Source organism: Prosopis cineraria, unplaced genomic scaffold (assembly GCF_029017545.1).
Source record: "Prosopis cineraria cultivar Desert tree isolate PC_DT_omini unplaced genomic scaffold, ASM2901754v1 PC672, whole genome shotgun sequence".
In the NCBI taxonomy this organism is placed as follows: domain Eukaryota; kingdom Viridiplantae; phylum Streptophyta; class Magnoliopsida; order Fabales; family Fabaceae; genus Prosopis; species Prosopis cineraria.
The window spans coordinates 1,759-26,182 of record NW_026555997.1 but is presented as its reverse complement, the minus strand read 5'-3'; the positions used below and the strand labels follow the sequence as shown (position 1 = coordinate 26,182).

General features: G+C 33.7%; 1 non-coding gene and 1 pseudogene across 1 annotated transcript; one reads left to right on the top strand and one right to left on the bottom strand.

Annotated features, from left to right (window-relative positions):
* Positions 1-5,424: 5,424 nt before the first annotated feature.
* Positions 5,425-23,397, bottom strand: LOC129297980 (uncharacterized; annotated as a pseudogene).
* LOC129297981 (small nucleolar RNA R71) lies at positions 13,230-13,335 on the top strand. Its single transcript, XR_008590286.1, has one exon. It is a non-coding gene; the product is annotated as a small nucleolar RNA R71 (small nucleolar RNA).
* Positions 23,398-24,424: the final 1,027 nt, after the last annotated feature.

The following is a 24,424-nucleotide window of genomic DNA, read 5'->3' as shown; positions in this document are numbered from 1 at the left end:
TTTAAAAATGTATTTTTAAATGGAACCTAATTGGGTAATTTATTTTTTATATATAAAATGCCAAACCTTCTAATTTATATATATTTTCCAAATAGATCATTATTATTTCTTCATGTACAATAAAATTGGTAGAAAAACCAATCATAATTGCGGTTCTTTTCATTGTTGAAAGCAAAGGACGTTCAAGATATGGAGGTTTTTAGCAGACGCAACGAAAAGCAATTGATGAATAAATATTGTGATATGAAAACCGAACATCCAATATTTTATAGGGAGAATGATAAATAAAGATTTTATAAGGATATTAATCCCAAATTAAAAACATTAGTACTGAAATATGATAAAAGAAGTACTGAAATTTAGAAACGTCAATGTTAAACAAAATTATAATTTGAAATTAATATTTTTATAATATTTTTATTTGTCATTCTCCCTATTTCATACTTCAGACTTGTGAGTTAAAAATGGCTTACAGCTCATCATTGAGCAAACAACCCTTGAATCATTATGAGAAGAAATGTTGTGGAGAGGAGTTGAGAATTCTTACCACCTAGGCTGACGAAAGCTATGGTAGAAGATAGATGCCCTAACTACCAAGTAATGTTGTTAGAATTTATTATATTATATTCTATTTAGATTTCGATTAAAAATGAAGATCTGCTATCTATGAAAACAAATTTTCTTCTAGGAAAAAGGAAGTTGTAAATACTTTGATTGGATTGATGCCTACAATTTCTTTTTTTTTTTTAAATCACGAGGAGGAGGAAAACTTGATTAATACATAGAGTAGTTTTTCAACAAGGTACAAATTCAACCATCACAAAATACACAAAATGTATAGCTGTCATAAAATTCATCATTATTAATCTCTTCATTGTTATGCATCTCAATTAAAAAAGTAACCAATTATGCCGATGTTGAATATTGTAGTGCTTGTTGTGGTTGTTGCTGCTACAGTTATTGTGGTTGTTGTTTTTGCTGTGGTTGTGCTATAGAAGCTCCTTGCTGTTGCGGCCCATTTTGAAATATTATTTGTAAAGCATTTACAAACCATTCATGCGGCTGGCTATCATCTGCATCACCAATAGCAGTCAAAAGAGAGATGTAACTGATCATGTGACTCGTTGTTTGACTTGCCAGAAAGTCAAAATTGAGCACTAGAAACCAGCTAGAATGCTACAGTCTCTTCATATCCCAAAGTAGAAATTATACAATATTTCTATAGACTTCATTACAGGATTGCCTAGAACGTCTTCTGGTCATGACACTATATGGGTAATCGTGGATCGACTCACCAAATTGGCCTACTTTTCAGCTACCAATACCACCTATCCTCTTGAGAAATTAACCAAAATCAATGTAAAGGAAATGGTGAGATTACATGGAGTTCTGACTAATATTGTATCTGACCGTGATCTAGGGTTCACATTGCACTTTTGGAGGTCATTATAGGAAGCCATGATTACTCGTTTGAGTTTTAACATCGCTTACCACCCTTAAACTGATAGACAGATAGAGCGAACTATTCAAACTCTTGAAAATATGTTGAGGGCCTTTGCCATGGAGCTTAAAGGTAATTAGGATAGTCAATTGTGATTAGTTGAATTTGCTTACAATAATAGTTTTCACTCTAGCATCCAAATGGAACCTTATGAAGCTTTGAATGAAAGAAATATAGATCACCCTTTTATTGGACAGAATTGAGGAGAGAATTGTTTTGGGGCCAGACATTGTTGATGAGACTGCTCGAAAGATTACTTTAATCAAGCAAAAAGTACTCACAACTCAAAGTAGGTAGAAGAGTTATGTAAATAAGAGGAGGAGACCATTCAAATTTGAAGTAGGCAACCATGTATTTTTAAAAATCTTTTCGATAACTAGTGTTGGAAGAGCTATTAAGGCTAAGAAACTGACTCCAAAATCTATGGGACCTTTTGAGATTTTAAAGTAAGTTTGACTAGTAGCATACAAAGTCACATTACCTTTAAGCTCTTTCTCGCTTCCAACTATTTGTGCTTTGCCTTGTTTAAATTGTATTTCTTGCGGTGTTTAATATAAAATGTAATTTGAATCTAAAATTTAATAAAACCATTTAAAACCCCTTGGAACCCATCTCGCTATGGTGTAAGTGCCGGCCTAGCCCTCTCAATTTTACTCAAGTTTCACACTCAACCTAGCCCTCTCAAGCATCAATTAAGTAAACCCAACATCTAAATGGTGGCCAATCAAGTAGAAGCATTAAGGAAAGAGTAAAATAAATACATATATATCATTAATCACAAAAAGAGAGGAGAAATATAGTGTTAATCCATACAAGGGTTCCAAATAATCCTAGAACAAAGGGTTTAGCTACTCATAATCATCCACAAGCTACAAATATACAAAATAAGTGGACCCATTTTAGATTACAAGAGAGGAAAGGGATGAGGAATAGAAAAACCAAAGAAAATGAGCTCCAAATGTCTTCAAAGCTTCAATCTCTTGATCCCAACTCCTCCAATGCCTAAACCCTAGCACAACCAAGCTCTAAAAGTGTCTAAAAGTCTGAAGAATGCGTTCTGGGTCGAGCTCTCAACTTATATGTATCCTAGCCAACTAATTTTTAATAAATGAAATGCAGCGTTTTTCTGACAGCGGCGAAAGTCGCGAACGAAAGTCATGACTTTAGGATGACTTTGGCAGTTTTACCCTGTTTTTACAGCTAACGAAAATCATTCATTTTGCTCTTGATTTCTTCATCCAATAGCCTTCCAAAAACATCCACAAAGCTCCAGAAATGCTTCTAATCAAAACTTCAATCAAAATAACATGAAATTAGGCTAAAAATATCAAATTCAAGCTAAGAACACAAGCCCAAAACAAAATGCACATTTCCCTAAATTGGGCAATAAAAACATATACAATTAAACCAAAACGGACTAGATTATAAGGAAAATGTGATGAAATAATATGAACTTCTAGAGGTTAACACACCCCCAAACTTAGATTTTTACTCGTCCTCGAGTAAAACAAGTAATAAAACAACTAGATTGACCAATTATTCATCTACTAAGCATGCATGAAAATATCCTCACTAGTTGCTCCAAATATATATTAAAGAGGATAGCAGTGAAATATAAAGGAATGCTTAATTCACAAATTAAGATCATGCTTTCCAACAATTTAGAAATGTGTATGTGTGAGACCAGAGAATGATTTTCCTGCAAATATCAAGTCAAAATGTAACAACTTAATATGCATAGAACAAGCTCAATATCAAGACTTCATATGCCTAAACTCTTCTTCTCTCTCCACTAAAAGATCACTTCACATAATTCAAAATCAATGGGACTTTGTAAGCTTGTAGCGTGGCCAAAGGTTTTGGGCTTATTGAAATGAAAGGATAAATGGAATTCAAAGAACTTGAGATAAATGACAATGAGAAGCCAACCATTCCATTCTTGCTAGCCAAATACTTTCCCCCAAACTTATCCTAAATACCATTCCTTGTACTCCAAATTTATTGATATTGAAACTCTTTTTTTTTTCATTGCAATTTTTTTTGTATATTTCTATTTTTTTATACTTTTTTTTAGGAGTACAATTAGTAAAATTGAAAACTTCATTTCCATTCCTCACATCCAGATTTACAATAACAACACCTCCTTGAACAACTAAACCAATCTTCCCTACTAGCACATAATTTTTTTTTTATCATTTGTCTCAAGAGTAAGGTAGTTCATGGTTTTTCAAGTTGTAGAGGCTAGGGTTTAATGTAGGTTTCAAAAACAAAATACATAATATTTCAATTCTAGGCTCAAAAAGGGGTTTAAGTGGAAATGATGCAATAGGTAGGCTTGAAAGGCTCAAACGCAATTGAAAGAATGCCCAAATCATATTTTAATCTCATGCAAAGTGATTAAAATTCTTTAAGAGATTCCAAGATAGGTTCTAGAGTTTCTCAATTGAGAAAGAAAATACACATAAACTTGCCACAAAATTTCCTAATAGAGGCTTTCAAATCATTGTCTGATTCAAAAGTGCAAAAGAAACTTTCACAAATTATTAGAAAGCAAGCCTTAACCCTGCAAATCAAGCATGCCAAAATATTTATCACAACTTCCTATAAAACATAAAGTTTAAGCAACGTTCTATCATTGGATCACACATTTTGTTCAACAAATAATTTCTCAATCTAGCTTAAATTTCAGAAGAGAGGAACAGTAAATAGCTAAGTTTCAAAATTGAAGTTCATGTCAAATCAACCTAAAAAATACCCTCACCCCTAAACTTAAATTGAATAGTGTCCGCACTGTCAAAAGGGTAAAATGAGGGCCCTCTCTCATGCAACTTAATAACCAAAAAGAAGGTGCATGAGAGGCACAAAAATATAGAAACCTGTAACAGTATAATTGAGATATATCCACAGGCAATCCAAAAAATATAACTAACTACACCAGCATGTACACAAATTATCATAGAGTAATTAGTTGCAAGAGATTAGTCAAGGTATCACATATTAGCCACAAAAAGATCAAAGTTAGCCCTGCACAAAAGATATCAGAAGATTATGGCTAACCATATTTACCCAAAAAGAACTAATCAACAGCTAACTAGAATTAAAAACAAAAATAAAAGGCAGTAAAGAAAGGAAGGGTGAAGCTAGTCAGTGTGAGTGTCCGAGTCTTGGCCAACATCAGTATTGGCCGCCTTTTCTTCCTCGGGCAAGTCCATTTGAAATCTCTAATGCAAGAATAGCTCAATGTGGTAGAGCCTGAAGTCAATCCGATCTAGCTGGCTCTGGAGGCCCTCATGCATGTTCTGGATGAGTGCTATGAGGTTGCTCAGTGTAGGCTCAACATGAGGTGGATCAATATGCCTCCTACCATCCGCAGCTTGATCTGGTACCCCTCTTGGTCCCTCAGCACATCAAATTTCTCTATAATTGAACTTGGGCAAAGGAGGGAGCATAAGATCCTTCGAATAAGTGGGAACCTTCTTCTCTAAGCACACTTGAGTAATCAAGTGTGGGAACCTAAATGGCTACTTGCGATATCTGCTTCTAGGCAACTTTCGCATATACTCAAACATGATTTTTGGAAAGTCAATAGGTTGCCTTATCATCAAGGTATATAACAGGGCAGCTTAATCAACAGTCACATCGCTCATATGGGTCACTGGGATCACATTAGATGCCAAAAAGTGCCACCATATACGAGTTGTCCTGTTTAGATTACAGCGCAGAATACTCTTGGGATTACCATGGGTGTCATGTTGTTAAATATTTTTATCAGGAAGGCATAGCACTCGGACTACATCATCAAATGGCAATTGAGTTCTATCATTCTTGTAAATGGTATATTGACACTCTTCTATGAGAGAAAGGTTGTACACCTTTTGAAATGTGTCCTCAGTGATCTCTACCCATTTGCCCCGAACCTTACATCACAAGGTATCCTTACAAGCAGCGTAGGCATAGAAAGCTACCACAAGTGGCTGAGAGGCATGGCTCTGTTCACGGATGAGGCTAGTGGCATGATACACATCATGTAAATCATTGTAGAATTGCTCAGACCATCTCAAAGGGAAGGGTCTTTCTTGAACTATTTTTCGCTCCTTCAAATTTTTCTCAAAATAATCTTGAATCACAGCAGTGGCAAATTGGGTTTTATCCCATCCCGATCCCTTAGAACTTTCACCAACCTCAATGACCTTAGTTTTTTTGGAAAAAGGGACACTTTTCTTACCCATGGCCTGCAAGAAAGCACTTAATGCAATACCAATGAGCAACAACCAGTATAAGGAAGAACAAAGGTTCAAACTTAAAGCAAATATGATTAAATGAAGCTAGCACAAAATGGCACTTTACATAACATGTTTAAACAAGGTCTAGCTTCCACATAACAGATTTGAACCAAGGATTCAAAACATAAAGAGCAAAGCTAAGTCTAGAGTCAAGAAGCATGACAATGAGTGTTGAACACAAGTCACAATCATAAGCTCAAGTTTCATAATGAGAGCATTCAACTAAAGAAAAATAGCTCATTCATGCTTACCAAATTCAACTTGTACAAGTATGCCAACATATCACTCTTTTTATCCTTCTAAGTAAGCCAAAAATGGAATTGTCAATACATAAATAGCCAATCACACCTACAAAACTTTGAGAGAAAAAAAATGCCAGGAATAGAGCTTAAAATTCAATGCAGTACACTTGCTTACTATCCAAATTTAGAACCAAATAGCAACATGATTGCATAATTCTTGTCAATTTGAATCACAGAACTTATAAAAGAGGCCTCAAGCACGTTGAATCTTCCAACAACCATTTTACAATAGGTCTAATTCAACCAGGAATAATATCCAGGAAAGCAATTTCAATTCTCTCCCATTCAAAGAATTTAACTAGCCACAATAAAATTTCCAAACCCAGAAACTATAGTATCTTCCCTTGAGTATTCAAAATACAAGATTTAAGCCTTAAGCTCACGGATCAAAGTTTAAGCAGCATAGGCAGATAAAAGGCAACAACGACAAATGGCAAAATGACAGTGTAAAGAATCCTCAAAAGAACATTGCATTCTTGCAAACTCACCCCACATTTGCATTTAGTTCGATCAGCAATCAAAGGAAAATAATAGTTTGACATTTCTACATCCTTATCAGATCAAAATAACCCAAACAAAGTGGAAAGGTAGAGAAGAAAGAAAGAAAAAAAAATTAATAGATTCAGAACTTGTGAGCAAGCAGAAAGATGATAGCTCAACCACTTGAGGATGACACACGACAACGATTGGACGGCCAGAAGAGCAGTGGCTATTGGTGAGTGGTTTGAAATGAAAATGGTGGATGAAATTAATTGACAGTAACGAATCGAGAAGAGCTAAGATATGAGGGTAAAGGAGAGACCGAGGGAGATCGACTAAGGGAGTGCTGGAGATGAGAGGAAGAAATAATGAAGGTGGGTTTAAGAGAGGATTATGGCAGAGACAAGGGCTGTGGTTTAAGCTTGTGGAGGAGAAATAGGGACGAATGGCAAAGAGACACCCTCAAGCTTCCATGAATAACTATGGCGGAGAGGGAGCTACAGTAGCAGACGGGCATGAACAGTATAGCTCCAATGAAAATGGCTGTGAAACGAGATGCTTCTAAGCTAAGATTGAAGCTTGAAGAAGAAATACTCCATGATTTGAACGGAAATGATGACTGGTAAAGGAAGGAAACAGTAGTTTACGGTAAGGATGAAGACATCTGGTTTGAACAAAAATGGCAGGGAACGAGGAAATGAAAGAGAAGAAATAGGGTACGTCGTGGGCTATAGAAGAGAACCGAAGAGGGATTGAGAGAGACAGGAAGCGATGTAGCAAGGGATACTGTGGATGCTGGCAGTGGAAGAGCAGGGGAACGACGGTGACTGGAAATGAAGGGAATGATAGAACTGGACAGAAATGTGAAAGCGTGAAGAGCAGGACCAAATCGGACAGGGAAATAAAGGAATAAAGCTCGTGAGGTTAGCTGATGAAATTTTTTTTTTAGACCAGCTACAGGCGCTGGAATGGAAAGAAGAAGGAGAATATATATATATATATTTTTAAAAGAGAGCTGCAGAACTGGAAGGATAAGAAAAAGAAGAAATTTTTTTCTATAAAAATATCTATAAATATATATATATATATATAATATTTTTATAACACATAAGGGAAAGAAAAGAAAAGGACAGAAAAGAAAAATATATATATATATATATTATATTATTAATATATTATATATTATATAAAAAAAATCTGAAATTTTTTTTTTCAAAACAGGTCCAGAGGAGATGAAAGTCGTGACTTTGGATTTAAGACTGAAATGAAAGTCACGACTTTGATCTTCTTGGATCTCAAAGTCGTGAGCTCAAAGTCATGACTTGTGTCAGAACTTTCTTGACAGCAAAATTTTGCAGCACTTTGTTTTCAAAAATCTGATTTATTCACCCCTTAAAACCTCTTCCAAGCACTCAATTCACTCTAAAATCAATCTCTAACCATCATTCATCAACCATACACAATTTCCTTCAATTTAAATGCAATCAACCCCCAAAAAGAACCATTTTTCATGGGAATCAAACCACAAAAAATTGCATTTACTTCAATAAGCTCAAAATGATTGCCAAGACAAGTTTATAAGCATAAAAACAACTTAAATAGCTTGACTTCCCTGAAATTTTCCTTCCTTTTGTGCTCTTTTGTTCTTTGGGCACATTTCTTGCTTCTCAAAGGCTTATACTTCCTCATATCTTCTTGTTAACCTACAAAAGAGACAAGATCACACATAACTTCACCAAAACAACTAAACTACAAAAGAAAAATCAAAAGATAAGGTTTAGAGCTTGGGTTGCCTCCCAAGTAGCGCTTGTTTTATAGTCTTTCAGCCTGACTCTTCTCTTCTTCAAGAGGCATCAGATAAGGGCAAGGTGATTGCTTCATGATCTACCTCACCACCCCAGTAATGCTTCACTCGTTGTCCATTGACTTTAAATCTTTCTCCTTCATTGCTCTCTAGCTCAATAGCACCATGAGGGAATGCTTGGACCACATTGAACGGTCCCGACCATCTAGACTTGAGTTTGCCAGGAAATAATCTCAATCTAGAGTTATACAAGAGTACTTTTTGGCCTGGCTCAAATGCTTTGCATAAAATTTTCTTGTCATGCCATCTCTTTGTCTTCTCCTTGTATTGCCTAGCATTCTCATAGGCATTTAACCAAATTCATCAAGTTCATTTAGTTGGAGAAGTCTCTTTTCACCCACGGCTTTAAAATCAAAGTTGAGCTTTTGGATAGCCCAATAAGCACCATGTTCTAGCTCTACAGGTAGATGACATGCTTTCCCAAAAACTAACTGGTATGGAGACATGCCGATAGGAGTTTTGTAAGCCGTTCGATAAGCCCACAATGCATCGTCAAGTTTGGTGGACCAATCTTTTCTTGCCACTCCTACCGTCTTCTCAAGTATCTTCTTGATTTCCCGATTAGAGATCTCAGCTTGCCCGTTAGTTTGAGGATGGTAAGCAAGTGCAACCTTGTGCTTGACACCATATTTCTTCAAGAGAGATTGAAATTGGTTGTTGCAAAAATGAGTACCACCATCACTCACAATGGCTCTTGGTGCTCCAAAGCGGGTGAAAATATGCTTCTTCAAGAACTTGAGCACCACTTTAGCATCATTAGTGGGAAATGCCGCCGCTTCGACCCATTTTGAGACATAGTCTACAGCCACAAGGATATATTGATTGTTGAAAGACATGGGAAATGGTCCCATGAAGTCTATGCCCCACACGTCAAACAATTCTACTTCAAGCATGTTGTTGAGTGGCATTTCGTTCCTTCTAGAGATATTACCCATCCTTTGGCACCTATCACACTTTAAAACAAAGTCATATGCATCCTTGAATAAAGAGGGCCAATAGAAACCACTTTGCAAGATTTTAGATGCTGTCTTGTCACCCCCGAAGTGGCCTCCATAGTCAGAAGAATGGCAACATCTTAGAATTTCTTGTTGCTCACACTCAGGAACACACTTTCTGATCATTTGATCAGCACATTGGCGAAACAGATAGGGTTCTTCCTAAAATACACTTAGCATCATGGAGAAACTTCTTCTTTTGATGAAACTTCAAATCAAAGGGCAAGATGCCACAAACAAGATAGTTGACAATGTCTGCATACCACGGTGTTTGAATATTGTCAACCTTAAAGAGTTGCTCATCAGGAAAAGCTTCATCAATAACAACATTACATTTAAGTTGAGCATCAGTACTCAACCTAGAAAGATGGTCCGCCACTTGATTCTCAGTACCCTTCCTATCAATAATCTCCAAGTCAAATTCTTGTAGAAGTAGTACCCATCGAATTAACCTTGCTTTAGACTCCTTCTTGCTGAATAGGTACTTCAAAGCTGAATGGTCAGTGTAAACTGTCACTTTAGTACCCACAAGATATGATCTAAACTTGGTAAAAGCAAACACCACTGCAAGAAGCTCTTTCTCAGTCGTGGTGTAGTTTTCTTGAGCATCATCAAGTGTTCTGCTAGCATAGTAAATTGGGTGAAGCACTTTTTCTTTCTTTTGGCCAAGCATAGCACCCACAGCAAAGTCACTAGCATCACACATCACAATGAAAGGCAAACTCCAATCAGGAGCCATCATGATAGGGGCAGACACAAGTCTTTTCTTCAACTCTTCAAATGCTTTCAAGCATGAATCATCAAATTTAAATTCAGCATCTTTCTCAAGAAGAGTGCAAAGAGGCTTGACTATTTTGGAGAAGTCTTTAATGAAGCGGCGATAAAATCCCGCATGACCAAGAAAACTCCTCACACCCTTAACATTAGTAGGTGGAGGAAGTTGCTCAATCACTGAAATTTTAGCTCTATCTACCTCCAAGCCATTTTTGGAGACTCTATGGCCAAGAACTATGCCCTCCTTAACCATGAAGTGGCATTTTTCCCAATTCAAGACCAAGTTGGTCTCTTCACATCTTTTCAACACATTGGCCAAGTTGATCAAACATTCCTCATATGAATCCCCAAAAACGTGAAGTCATCCATGAAGACTTCCATAGTTTGCTCAATCATATCAGAGAAAATTGCCATCATACACCTTTGAAAAGTGGCCGGTGCATTGCATAACCCAAAAGGCATGCGCTTGAAAGCAAAAGTTCCATAAGGACAAGTAAATGTTTTTTTCTTGATCCTCTGGAGCTATGGCAATTTGGTTATAGCCTGAATACCCATCAAGGAAGCAAAAGAATTCCCTTCCAGCTAATTTGTCAAGCATTTGGTCGATAAAGGGAAGAGGAAAGTGATCTTTCCTAGTAGCCGCATTTAGCTTCCGGTAATCCATGCATACTCTCCACCCAGTGACAGTGCGAGTAGGAATTAGCTCATTGTGGGTGTTAGCCACTACAGTCATGCCTCCCTTTTTTGGAACGCATTGAACTGGGCTCACCCAAGAGCTGTCAGAAATAGGATAGACAATGCCCGCCTCAAGCCATTTTAAGATCTCCTTTTTCACAACTTCCTTCATAATAGGATTCAACCTTCTTTGATGTTCCACAGAAGTTTTATGATTGTCTTCAAGAAAAATCTTATGCATGCAAATTGAAGGGCTAATACCCTTTATGTCGGCAATAGTCCACCCAATAGCTCTCTTGTGAGCTTTCAAGACTTCCACAAGTTGCTCTTCTTGTTGTTCATTCAAGTCCGCAGCAATAATCACTGGCAAAGTGTTGTTGGCTTCTAAATAGACATACCGAAGATGAGAAGGTAATGTCTTCAACTCAAGATATGGTGGCTCTTCAATAGAGGATTTCAAAGATGGTCTACCAAGAGAAGATAAATCTAGAGATTCAAATTGGACACGGTTTCTAGGATAAACCGGTGATGCATTCATGATAGCCATACACTCTTCTCCATCTTGAGTCTTTAATTGAGCTCCTAGCAACAAGGCTTCCAAAAAATCATTAGGAATTGCCTCATTGAATTCTTCTTGTGCAACTTGATCAAGCATATCAACAAAGAAGCATTGCTCAAGATCATTGGGAGATTTCATCAACTTGTGCATGTTAAAAGTGACTTGCTCATCATCCACCCTCATAGTAAGCTCACCTTTTTCAACATCAATCAAGGTTCTAGCGGTTGCCAAGAATGGTCTTCCTAAGATAATAGGAATATCACGATCCACCTCACAATCAAGGACAATGAAATCAACCGAAAAAATGAATTTATCCACTTTTACAAGAACATCTTCAATAACACCACGTGGATAAGCCAAGCTTCTATCCGCTAATTGCAAAGTCACGGTTGTTGGTCTAGCTTCACCCAACTCCAATTTATTGAAAATAGAGAGAGGCATAAGATTGATACTAGCTCCAAGATCACATAATGCCTTACCCAAAAATTTATTCCCAATATGACACGGAATTGAGAAGCTACCGGGATCCTTCAACTTTTGAGGTAGTTGCTTAATGATATCCGTACAACTCTTGGTTAGAGCAACCGTCTCAAACTCATTGAACCTTCTCTTTTTAGAGAGCACATCTTTCATGAATTAGCATATTTGGGCATTTGCTCCAAAGCTTCCACAAAAGGAATGTTGATATGCAATTGCTTGAACATATCAAGAAACTTTTTGAATTGGCCATCTTCTTGTTGCTTCCTAAGCCTTTGAGGAAAAGGTGGTGGAGGCATATATTTTGGCTTGGCCTCTAGTTGCTTTTTCTCATCACCAACCTTTTTGGCTTGATCTTCATTCTTTTTCTCTTCTTGATCATTCTTCGAGTTATCACACTCTTCAACCATAATTTCTTCATTAATCACTTCATTATCAACAATCACCTTAGTAGCACCACTACTCACACCACTTGCACTTGGCATAAGAACTTCAGGTAATTGCATCCCACTTCTCAAAGTGATGGCTTTACACTCCTCCTTACCATCCTTTTAGGATTTGGAATGGTGTCACTAGGGAGATTACTTCTTGACATAGCATTCATTTGTGAAGCCAATTGCCCCATTTGTACTTCGAGATTCTTGATTGCGGTATCATGAAGAGTAAGAGTTGCCTTAGTTTCAACTCTTGCAGACTCTTGATTACTCAAGATTTGTGCTAGCATCTTTTCCATTCTAGACTCCTCTTCCTTAACCGGCATTGGCTTTGGTGGAGCTTGAAAACCCGGAGGGTGAAGTGGCTTGACATTAGAGGATGAAGGTTGATTTGAAGAATTCCCTTGACTCCATGAAAAATTAGGATGATTCCTCCATCCTGAGTTGTATGTTTGAGAGTAAGGGTTGTTGTGAGGGTTTTGAAACTTGCCCATATAGTTGACAGACTCAGTGGTCATATAAAGAGGACATTGATCGGGCATGTGCATATCATTGCATTGATTGCACACAGTTGGAATGGCTTGGACAGCATGCACATTATGAGAATTTCCCCTTTGCATTTGAGATTCCAACACATCAAAACGCTTGTTCATTGCATTCAAGATGGATACAATCTGGGAAGAGGAATCATCTTTAGCACTAGTCACCATTGATGTATTCCTTCTATCCGTGTTTTGAGTGTTGTTCGCAGACAATTGGTCTAAGAGGCGAAAAACTTCATTGACAGGCACATTTCGATATCCCCCATTTGTGATAGAATCAACCATGGCCTTCGAAGATGGATTCAGACGATTACAGAAAATCTGAATCACTACCCATTTGTCCACTCCATGATTAGGGCATTTCTTCATCAACATCTTGTATCTCTCCCAAGCTGCATAGAGATGTTCCTCTGGATATTGCTTAAAGCTAAGAAATTCATCTCTTGCTTCCACCGTTTTATCATCAGAGAAGAATCGGGCTCTAAACTTGTTCTCAAGATCCTCCCATGAACCAATAGAACCTTCGGGAAGATTGTTGAACCATTCTTTAGCCTTGTCTTGTAGAGAAATTGGAAATAACCGCAAGCGCAAGACATCTTTAGGCACCCCATTTTGTCTGAAAGAATCACATACTTCCACAAAAGACATCAAGTGCTTGTTAGCATCTTCATTGAATAGACCATGAAACACACCATTCATTTGAAGCATTGTGATCATGGCGGGCTTGATCTCAAAAGTATGTGCTTGAAACTCCGGCATTCGAATACAAGATTGAGTACCCCTCAGATTCCGGTTAGCAAAGTCATTGACTGAGGCGGTGTCATACTGGTCTTCTGCCATGTTTCTCGATTCAGGAGTTCTTTCAGAATTAGGAGACTCGGTTTCTTCAAAGATTGTCAATCCTTCAAGTATCACTTCCAATCCTTCTGGGCCTATGACTTGCATATGCCAAATGGGTACCTGAAGAAGAAACAACCAAGAAGTATCAAACTAAAACAAAAGCACTGAACAAAGACAAAATAAAAATCTAGAACTAATATCTACAAAGCTCAAGCGAAATCTAATATTACTAGTCTAAGGTTGATCAAAATATTTTCAAAAGCAAATCCCCGGCAACGGCGCCAAAAACTTGTTGCTCACCGCAAGTGCACGGGTCGTAGCAAGTAATATAAAATGAGTAGAGTATCGTTCCCTCGAGGATTTGTTTAGAAAACTATAATCAAGCAAAAGACTAAGCAAATTTGATCAAGTTGAGCTACACAAAGTTAGGTGAAAATGATTTTTCAAATGAAACTAACACTAGAAAATAAAGAAAAGTGAGTGATTCACAAACTTCTAACACAATTTAGGACCTAGGAATTATTATCCCCCTTGCATTTCATAACACCAAAATTATCTCCTCTCATAAATGCTTTTAATGAAAATAAGTGCTAACCTAGGGTTCTAAAAATACTTGGACAAGCTCTCTCAAGTCATGAACAAGTGTTTAGTTAAATTGATTGCACAATCTCTTGTTACAATTAATAAAACTCAATTTTAAACACCAACCCTAATGTGGCTATGCAAGGCTAGCAAGTATATCTCTATCTTACTAGCAAAACCATCCATTCAACATGCAAATATCAAGTTCTTACACAATTTTACCCAAGTTCTACACTCAACCTAGCCCTCTCAAGCATCAATTAAGTGAACCCAACATCTAAATGGTGGCCAATCAAGTAGAAGCATTAAGGAAAGAGTAAAATAAACACATATATATCATTAATCACAAAAGAGAGGAGAAATATAGTGTTAATCCATACAAGGGTTCAAATAATCCTAGAACAAAGGGTTTAGCTACTCATAATCATCCACAAGCTACAAATATACAAAATAAGTGGACCCATTTCAGATTACAAGAGAGGAAAGGGAAGAGGAATAGAAAAACCAAAGAAAATGAGCTCCAAATGTCTTCAAAGCTTCAATCTCTTGATCCCAACTCCTTCCAATGCCCAAACCCTAGCACAACCAAGCACAAAAGTGTCTAAAAGTCTGAAGAATGTGTTCTGGGTCAAGCTCTCAGCTTATATGTATCCTAGTCAACTAATTTTTGATAAATGAAACGCAGCGTTTTTCTGACAGCGGCAAAAGTCACGAACAAAAAGTCACGACTTTGGCAATTTTACCCTATTTTTACAGCTAACGAAAATCATTCATTTTGCTCTTGATTTCTTCATCCAAAAGCCTTCCAAAAACATCCACAAAGCTCCAGAAATGCTTTTAATCAAAACTTCAATCAAAATAACATGAAATTAGGCTAAAAATATCAAATTAAAGCCAAGAACACAAGCCCAAAACAAAATGCACATTTTCCTAAATTGGGCAATAAAAACATATACAATTAAACCAAAATGGACTAGATTATAAGGAAAATGTGATGAAATAATATGAACTTCTAGAGGTTAACAGCAACCATGTATTTTAAAAATCTTTTCGATAACTAGTGTTGGAAGAGCTATTAAAGCTAAGAAATTGACTCCAAAATCTATGGGACCTTTTGAGATTTAAAGTAAGTTTGACCAGTAGCATACAAAGTCACATTACCTTTAAGCTCTTTCTCGCTTCCAACTATTTGTGCTTTGCCTTGTTTAAATTGTATTTCTTGGGGTGTTTAATATAATAAAACGTAATTTGAATCTAAAATTTAATAAAACCATTTAAAACCCCTTGGAACCCATCTTGCTATGGTGTAAGTGCCGGCCTCGGACCACACATTGTCTTCTTTCATCCATTAGGGGATTGATTCGAAGCTTCGCAGCCACCGTGGACTCATCCTGATGGAGGAAGATATGGAAATAGAGCATGTCCTTGTTGCTCATGAAATAGACCTCAATTATGAGTTTGAAAATGGTGACTCATATTTTTCCTAACATGAAATCTGTTATTAAATTAATTAAATTATTATTTTAAAAGATAATACTGGTTAAAATTATTATTGAATCCTAATTAAATTGGTTATAAATAAAGTCTTTATTAAATTAGTTAAAATTTTGTTTAATAGTATACCAATTCAATCGAGTTGATTGACCCATATTTACATACTACGAGGCTTCGCAAGCGGCTGATCGTCACACCTTTTTTTTATTCTATTAAAAAGAATGACACATACAGGATTTTAAAAATATTATTTACAATTAAGGATATTGAAATTTTAGAAAAGGACAATGATATATAATTAAAATTAAAATTTTCATGACTTAATTCTTTTCTATACTCATCTTCCATCACAATCTATTTCCTAATTTTTATTTCTAAAAAACTCCAGATAGATTAAATAATCTATCAAATTTAATATAAAAAGTTATTTCTATATTTTATTTCTTTTCATTTCATCATGGTACACGTTCATTTTTCCATAACTGTATAAATGAAAATGTAGTAATTTTTCCCCTACCTCTGTCCTTTCATTTCAAGCCCTGCCACACACTTTCCCATGAAGACATATAATTTGACTAATGCATCATCTAATAAATATTAGAACGTGCTGATCAATACATATTCACCCACGCATGTACATATGTTAAAAAACAGAATAGTGTGTTCTCACTATTTTAATAGGATCATTAAGTCCTACACAACAAATGTATGCCCTTGACATTTTTATTATTCTTCATTCATAAATCTATTATATTTTTCCCAAAAAATAAATATATTTTCATTTTTAAGTTTCAATTAATTTAAATTTATATAAAAAATTTTAAATCATTTTTTAAATATTAAATAATAAAAATAGAAAAAATGGAGGGAAAGTGAAGGAGGTGGGTGTCTGAAGAAGAGGGAATACAAGAGTTGGGCCTAAGATAGAGAGATGAGACAAGAATGGTATTTAGATGATGTGTTTTGATATACCTATCATTTAGGTTAACTTTTGGACCATTTATATTTAGATATGCACATTAATCATGCTAAATTTAGGCAAAAACCATACAAGCAACCTCCTAAGCCATCAAGAAAGGTAAAAGAACCAAAAAATGTGGTTAAAATTGAACATTTTATATAGCTGCAAGCTTTTGGCTGGAGGACACATGCCATCAAAAGAATACAGCTGCAATCAGATGGGCAGAGTATTAGTTTCATCTTATTTGTTCATCATGTCTATTAATTTCGTCCAAAAAAGAAACAGCTAGCTCCAACCAACTCACAACAAATTTTATATTCAGTTCCTAAACATCAGTTCGTATTCAGTTTCTGTTCAATTTTTTTATTACCGATGTGAATGGTTTTTTACTTCTCCTTTTCTTATTGAATAATAGGTGGTACAGTAACTTCTAAACCTGATATTACCTACAATACTTGAAATAAAACCATAAAATGACTACTCGGTAATGTATTGTCTTAATGTTGATGTGACAAGCTAAAATGCAGATATATATATTTTGTATAAACTTTATAAATTAATATTTCTAATATATTTAGAATAAATATATATAATTTTTTTAAAAATAAACAACCTAATCTCTCCCATCTTTCTTTATCTTTATAATTAGAGATTGTTGTTGATAAAAATATAAAATAAAATGTCTAAACTAAAGCAAAGCCTAGCTCGCAAATGAGCATGCTTAAGGTCCTCCCTATACAAATGACTTGCACATGCTTGCTAATTACTGTGAAAAATAAAATCCATCATCATCTACAATATCTTTGGAAGGATATTAGTGTGAGGTCACTCACTTCGTTTTTTGGGTTCTTTTTCAAACAAAAACATGGCTATATATCCCCATAGATGCATGCTAGCAAATAATTGCACTAGTAACTAGTGCTTATCTCCACTCATGCAACTGTTTCTACACTTTTTTATCTATTCTTATTACTCCTTTCAATGAATGTTTCTTCCTATTCATATTATAAAGTATTTTTAAGAAAAATGATAATAAAATTTTCTCTAAAATATATAAATGATAATTTAATTTTTTAAAATACTAAAATTCTCTTAAAATTTTAGAAACTTTTCTATCATTAATAAATTTATATAAATTATTAAATTACCCTTATTGAAAATAAATAATTCACAACTTTCAATATTGCAACAATAAATAAGTAATTTAACATGTGTTGTGACTTGCTGTTGCATTGTTGTGAATTTAAAAAAAAAATTGTGAATTACTTATTTTAAACAAGGGCACTTTAGTAATTTATATAAATTCATTAATGACAGAAAAATCCCTAAAGATTTCAGGGGAATTATGACATTTTGAGAAACCAACTTATATTTATATATTTCAGAAAAATTTATTATCATTTTTCATATTTTTTATTACAGGATGTTTTCAATATTTTCACATATCTTATAAAAATATTATATTGTTAACTTGTTCAAAAAGGTGTTTAAAAATTTATTTTAAAAAGAATATAAATTTTTAGTTGCAATGAATGGGATCACTCATCAAATTTTAAGAGATAAAAATGAAAAACCTTTAAATATTGTTACAAGTAACACCTTATATATAGGTTAAGAAAGTATCCTTAAAAAAAACCCTCTATCATACATATTAAAGACTTTCTTTCTATTTTGTCCTTAATTTAATAGAGTAATGTTAAATGAGTCCTTTAGTAAATGTTATGTCATACTCAATTGTTTAAGTTATAATAAATTTTTATTATTAATACTTTTATTTTTTAAATTCATTTATATTAATTCGTTGAGTGCAAATAGCTTAAATATATATAAGGTTAAATATCTATTGAGTTGTTACTTACAGGGTCTCTGTGCCTCTCTCCACTTGTGCCTGGTTGCTTCAATGTGTAGGTACTCATATTCTATAAAAAAAGCAAGTAGGGAACGTTCAAAAGAATAAATATTTATTTAAAAGGTGAGAGGTTAATGAGGGGCCAGAGGACTCGTGCGGGGTTGAGCGTGATAGAGGACAAGACGCTAAGTTAAGAAATAAGGTTGCAAAAACAGTACCACAGCATGTGACAGAGGCAGTGGTGGAAATAATTTGTGTCCGTGCATGAAAGTACCCTAGCTAGCTATGTCCGCGCGCGAACGCGTGTGCCGCTATAAAACCTCACCACGTTCTTAAATCTTCACAGCCAAAAACCAGACTTCATTCTCTCTGCGACATCGCCCGACAAATTTAGCCAAACTTCATCTTATTTATTTTCATATTTATGATATAATTTTATTTTTAATTTTTTTTGCTTGCTTATCTTGATATTTCTGTTTAATGTGTGTCTAATTATTTTCATAATAAATTTATTTTATCAGCATAAAAATTTAGTCTTTTATATATTTATACTTAATTATTATTTCTTTTTTATATGTTTAACCAAGTTTTCTTCTTCTTTGTGATTTAAAAAAGAAAGAAAGTTTCTCAAATCATTAACAAAAGAATTATATTCATAGGCATGCGACTAAGTGAAATTTGTGTATTTTGATTCACATGCTAAAACACACATCATCATAATTATTATTCCGGGTCAAAAATAAAACTTTATTATTTAAAATCATATTTTGCTCTCCTTATTTCTTTTATTAAGATGGATGAATTTCATTTAATTTTTATTTTAACTTGTGCATGATTCAATTTTTAGTGTGTTTTGAATTTTTTATAGATGTTGTATGGATTTGTTTTTTATGAATTCTAATGAAAAATATTAAATTATATTAGTTTTGAATATTGGATAATATATTTCCTTTTTAATATTTTAATAATTTAATATTTTCATGTTTATTTTCTTTTTCTTACTCACCCACTCTTTACTTTGCAATTTTATTTGTCTACATCATGTCTTCTCATTTTTATGGGGAGTTATACCAACCAGGTGTCTCATTGAAATGGCATTGCAATATAAAAATGAGTACATGAATAGTTTAATTTTGAGTGTCACAGATGAGATTAGAAATCAATGGACAAATACCCTAAATAATATGTTAAACACTAACAAATTTAATCATAGAAGGGTTCGACGAAGAATTCAATTTTTATATTATGCTCTTTATTCGGCAAATGTAAGTTTTTTCCATAAACTGAATATTTATCATTTTAATACTTATAATTAATCATCATTTTATAATTTATACAAGAATCCTCTCTTTTGACTGCTATTGGTAATGTGAATGATGACCGACCACATTGATGGTTTGTAAATGCTTTACAAATAATATTTCAAAATGAGTCCTAGCAAAAAAGAGCTCCTATAGCACAGCAACTACAGCAGCAACAACAACCACAGTTATGTTATGTTATGTAACCATGGTTATGTTGTTGCTGCTACGGTACAGCTATGTTATGTTGTTATGTAATTGGGGTTATGTTTGTTGTTGCTATGATTGCTGTGGTGGTGGTTGTTTTTGTGGTTGTTGTGCTATAGAAGTTCTTTGTTGTTGTTGCTTGTTTTGAAATATTATTTGTAAAGTATTTACTAACCATCCACACGACTGACCATCGTTCGCATCATCAATAGTAGTCAAACAGAGGATTTCTGTATAAATTATAAAATGATGATTAATTATAAGTATTAAAATGATAAATATTAAGTTTATGGAAAAAACTTACATTTGTCAAATAAAGAGCATAATATAAAAATTGGATTTTTCATCAAACCCTCCTATAATCAAATTTGTTAGTGTTTAACATATTATTTAGGGCATTTGTCCATTGATTTCTAATCTCATCTGTGACACTTAAAATCAAACTATTCATGTGCTTGTTTTTATATTGCAATGCCATTTCAATGAGACATCTGGTTGGTATAACTCTCCATCAAAATAAGAAGACATGATATAGACAAATAAAATTACAAAGTAAAGAGTGGGTGAGTAAAAAAAAAGAAAATAAACATGAAAATATAAAACAATTAAAATATTAAAAAGAAAACATATTGAAAAGTCTTGGAGATGGAAAAGAAAAGGATCGAAGTGGCGACCCTAAGCTATCCTGTCATATCACTAATAATAGAAAAAATAGCATTTAAAGATTACTATATAATATTTATATCACACAAAAATTAAATGATTTTATATTCTCACTGTAATCTTCTGATCCTTTTGACATATTAATTTCACAAGTGAAAAGATTAAAATGTTCCTCATAGTTAAAAAACAAAAAAAAAATCCTATCGTCACCGAATGTCGATCACCACTGGCAGCAAGCATAGGACTTGAAAGTGAGTACTCACTGCAATTCAAAAAGAGTTTAAAAAAAAAAAAGATGTTATGTGCTCGCTTTGGAAATTTCACTCAAATCTGTATATATTGATATTTATTTATTTTTATCTAACAACTTGCACATTAATTATTCTTTACTCACTTTATTTATTTTTTTAAAATAAAATATATATTAATAAAATATTAAATATAGAGAAAATAAAAAAATTGCATATAATATCTTCTTTTTTAATTTTCTAAAACACGTCTACATTGTTCTACCATAACTAAAAGAGCTGTCCTACGCCGATTAGGATTTGTAGGATCAAATCTAGTATTATACAAGATCCCCCTCTAATAATCAAAATGCTCATAACCAAGAATGGCTTGAGCCTGATGAAGTTTTGGATCCATTATTTCATTATTTCTACGCATGTTCATTAAAAAATTAACAAATTGTTGTGGAGTTGGACTTGGATAAGATGGCTGTGGCTGTGGCTGTGCTCTGGCTCTGCTCTGGTTGTGGTTCTTGCTATGGCTCTGGCTATGGAATTATCGGAACTTCTTCAAGGAGGAAATATTGTATTTAAGGCTTGTAGATATCTAGGATCTACTCCTTCACCAACTTCTGGACCAATAGCTCGCTTAAGAGTAATTGGCTATATAAAATTAAAAAATAATTAATAATAATAAATATTAAAATGTTGAATATTAAATTTACTAAAAAATAAATAAAAACACTTACATCATTTTTATGAGTTTTTAAAAATAAAATATGTGCTCCACTCTTGCACTAGTGTACATGTCAGTACCATATTGATGATTTAAAGCTGCTGCCCAATTGTCCTTTATTTCTGGTGGAAGCTCAGACATTTCGGTGTCCATATTTTGAGTTTTGTAGGCAATCATTAGTCGAATTAAGAATTTTGTTCATCTCACATTCCAACAAACACGTGTAGACATATTAAAAACTGCAAGTTAGCAAATGAAAAATAAGAAAATAAAAATAATGATTAAAGTATAAATCTATTCTAAATGTTTGAATATCAAAAATATAAAATAAAATATTTAAATTAAAGAAAAGCCTAACTCTATCAAGTAATATATATATATATATATATAATTATAAAAATAAATTAAAACATAAGAGTTGATTGGAGGAATAAACATGAATACTATTATTTATTATATATAATAAATACTTTTTATTTTATTGATATATAATTTTTTTGAAGTTATTTATATTTTAAATCAAAAAAATATATGTAACCAATTATATATTATATATAAAAATATGTGAAGAATAGAAGAATCAAGAATTTTGAGTTTTATCTTATCATCAAATAATAGCATTCACGTGGGTTAGGTGCAATCATTTTGTGATTAAGACGAAGAGGACCAGTGGAATAAGGAGAGAGAGAGCAATGGGTAAACATACCTTAAAGGAAAAGGATCAGGACGTGGAGCACAGCACTAAGAGAGAAGGAAGATCAGTTGAACAAAACAGTAAAGAATAAAAAGTCCATCTAAAAAATAGAAGAGTTATTATTATTTTATAAATTCTTCCCAACTGCAATATTAACAACAGAGAGTTTTGAAACCGAAATAACTCGGCAGATGTTACAGGTCTCTTGATAATCTGAATTAAATTAACAAAAGCTTTTCTTCTTCGGGAATGCTCTGATATCCAATGAAACCATTCCCAACACCCAAGACGAAATCTTTTTCCCAAAACAATAACTGTCTGTAAGAACAGTGTCTCAAAAAGCTTTTGTTCTTTGGTAATTCCCGACACCCACCCATGTGAAACCTCAAATTCATGAAACGATGCCCAAACAACATTTATTCATAATGTAACGCAACAGAATGTCAATCTCATCCCAATTAGATTAAGAGGCATTAAGATGATGAAGAATTCGCATTATCAGAGACATATAAGATGAATTCAAGACAAGAAATAGGATTAATTCAAGGATTGTAGGAAGAAGAAAAAATAGGAAAGACATTCACTTACCCCTTTCCCCGACAATGGTGCTCGGCGACTTACTACAGCAACCAACAGGCAACAGCGACCAAGACCAAGAACGGGAGCTCCACGAAACCAGTCGACCCACGAAGTAGGAACACAAGCGAAAGAATAAATCGATGGACTTTGTAGACAGAGCATCTCAGGGTCCACACTAAAAGAGGCACTTTTCCTGCCTCCCACGACAATCTAATTTAATAATACTGACAATAGCTTAGATAAAAAAACATGAACGCCAAGTATTGAGGCATTACATCAGAGATATGTTCATGCTAGGCTATGCTGCATCTACAAGCAGGCTGACTGGGCAGGGAGAACTGAGCTCTCAATCAAAGCATTTAAACAATGACACGCCATCCACACTTCCTCTATCAATTCACATGGCCATTTCTTTTTCGTACATTTACTTTTTTTCAAATGCAAATTACCAATCCCATCAAATTTAAGACTATTGTAAATAATATTTTTAAAGTCATGTATGTGCCATCCTTTTTAATAAAATTGAAAAAAAAAACATGTGACATAACTTGGAGTTAAATAAAATGAATTTAATTATATATGGTATGGTTTGGCCTATCTCTTATAATTTGATTTATTAGTTTTAGCTTACAGTAAGATCTACACTATCCATCTGATTTATTAATTTTTTAATTTATATTTATTAATTTTTATATGATATAATAAAAAAAGTAAAGAATAAAGTATATTGAGTACTCAAATTTATAGTATAATTTTTTTTTACTTTGTTAGGTTGTTAGGCAACTGTTTTCTTTTTTTGTTTTTTTTTTAAATGGATTTTAGATGCATTATATAAGTCTTCTTCAATCCTTACCTTCCTAAACTCCTTTCAGACTTGCTTCTTATTCCGTGGGAAAAAGCCAAACTCTGATGTCATATTATTAGATTAAATAAGAATATATATTTATTTTATTATTATTTATAAAAAGATATCTGTATGAGTTTGACGTGGGTGGGGTGAAAGAAAAAGGGATGATAAGACTCAGCATGACTGCATCAACCTAACCTATTATAAATGTTCACGTGAGTGCATATCTTTTCATATTATTAAATTAAATAATAGTATATATTTATTTTAATTATTTAAAAAAATGTGTAATGTAGCAAAAGAGAATGTGTAGCAAAAGAGAATATTGACTATAAATGTTCACGTAAATACATATCTTTTCATATTATTAAATTAAATAATAATATATATTTATTTTATTATTATTTAAAAAAATATGTGTATGAGTGTGACGTGAGTGGGGTGAAAGAAAAAAGAATGATAAGACTTAAATTCACTGCACCAACCTAACCCACTATAAATGTAGCAAAATAGAATGGTGTAGCAAAAGAAAATATTAACTATAATATTCACGTGAAT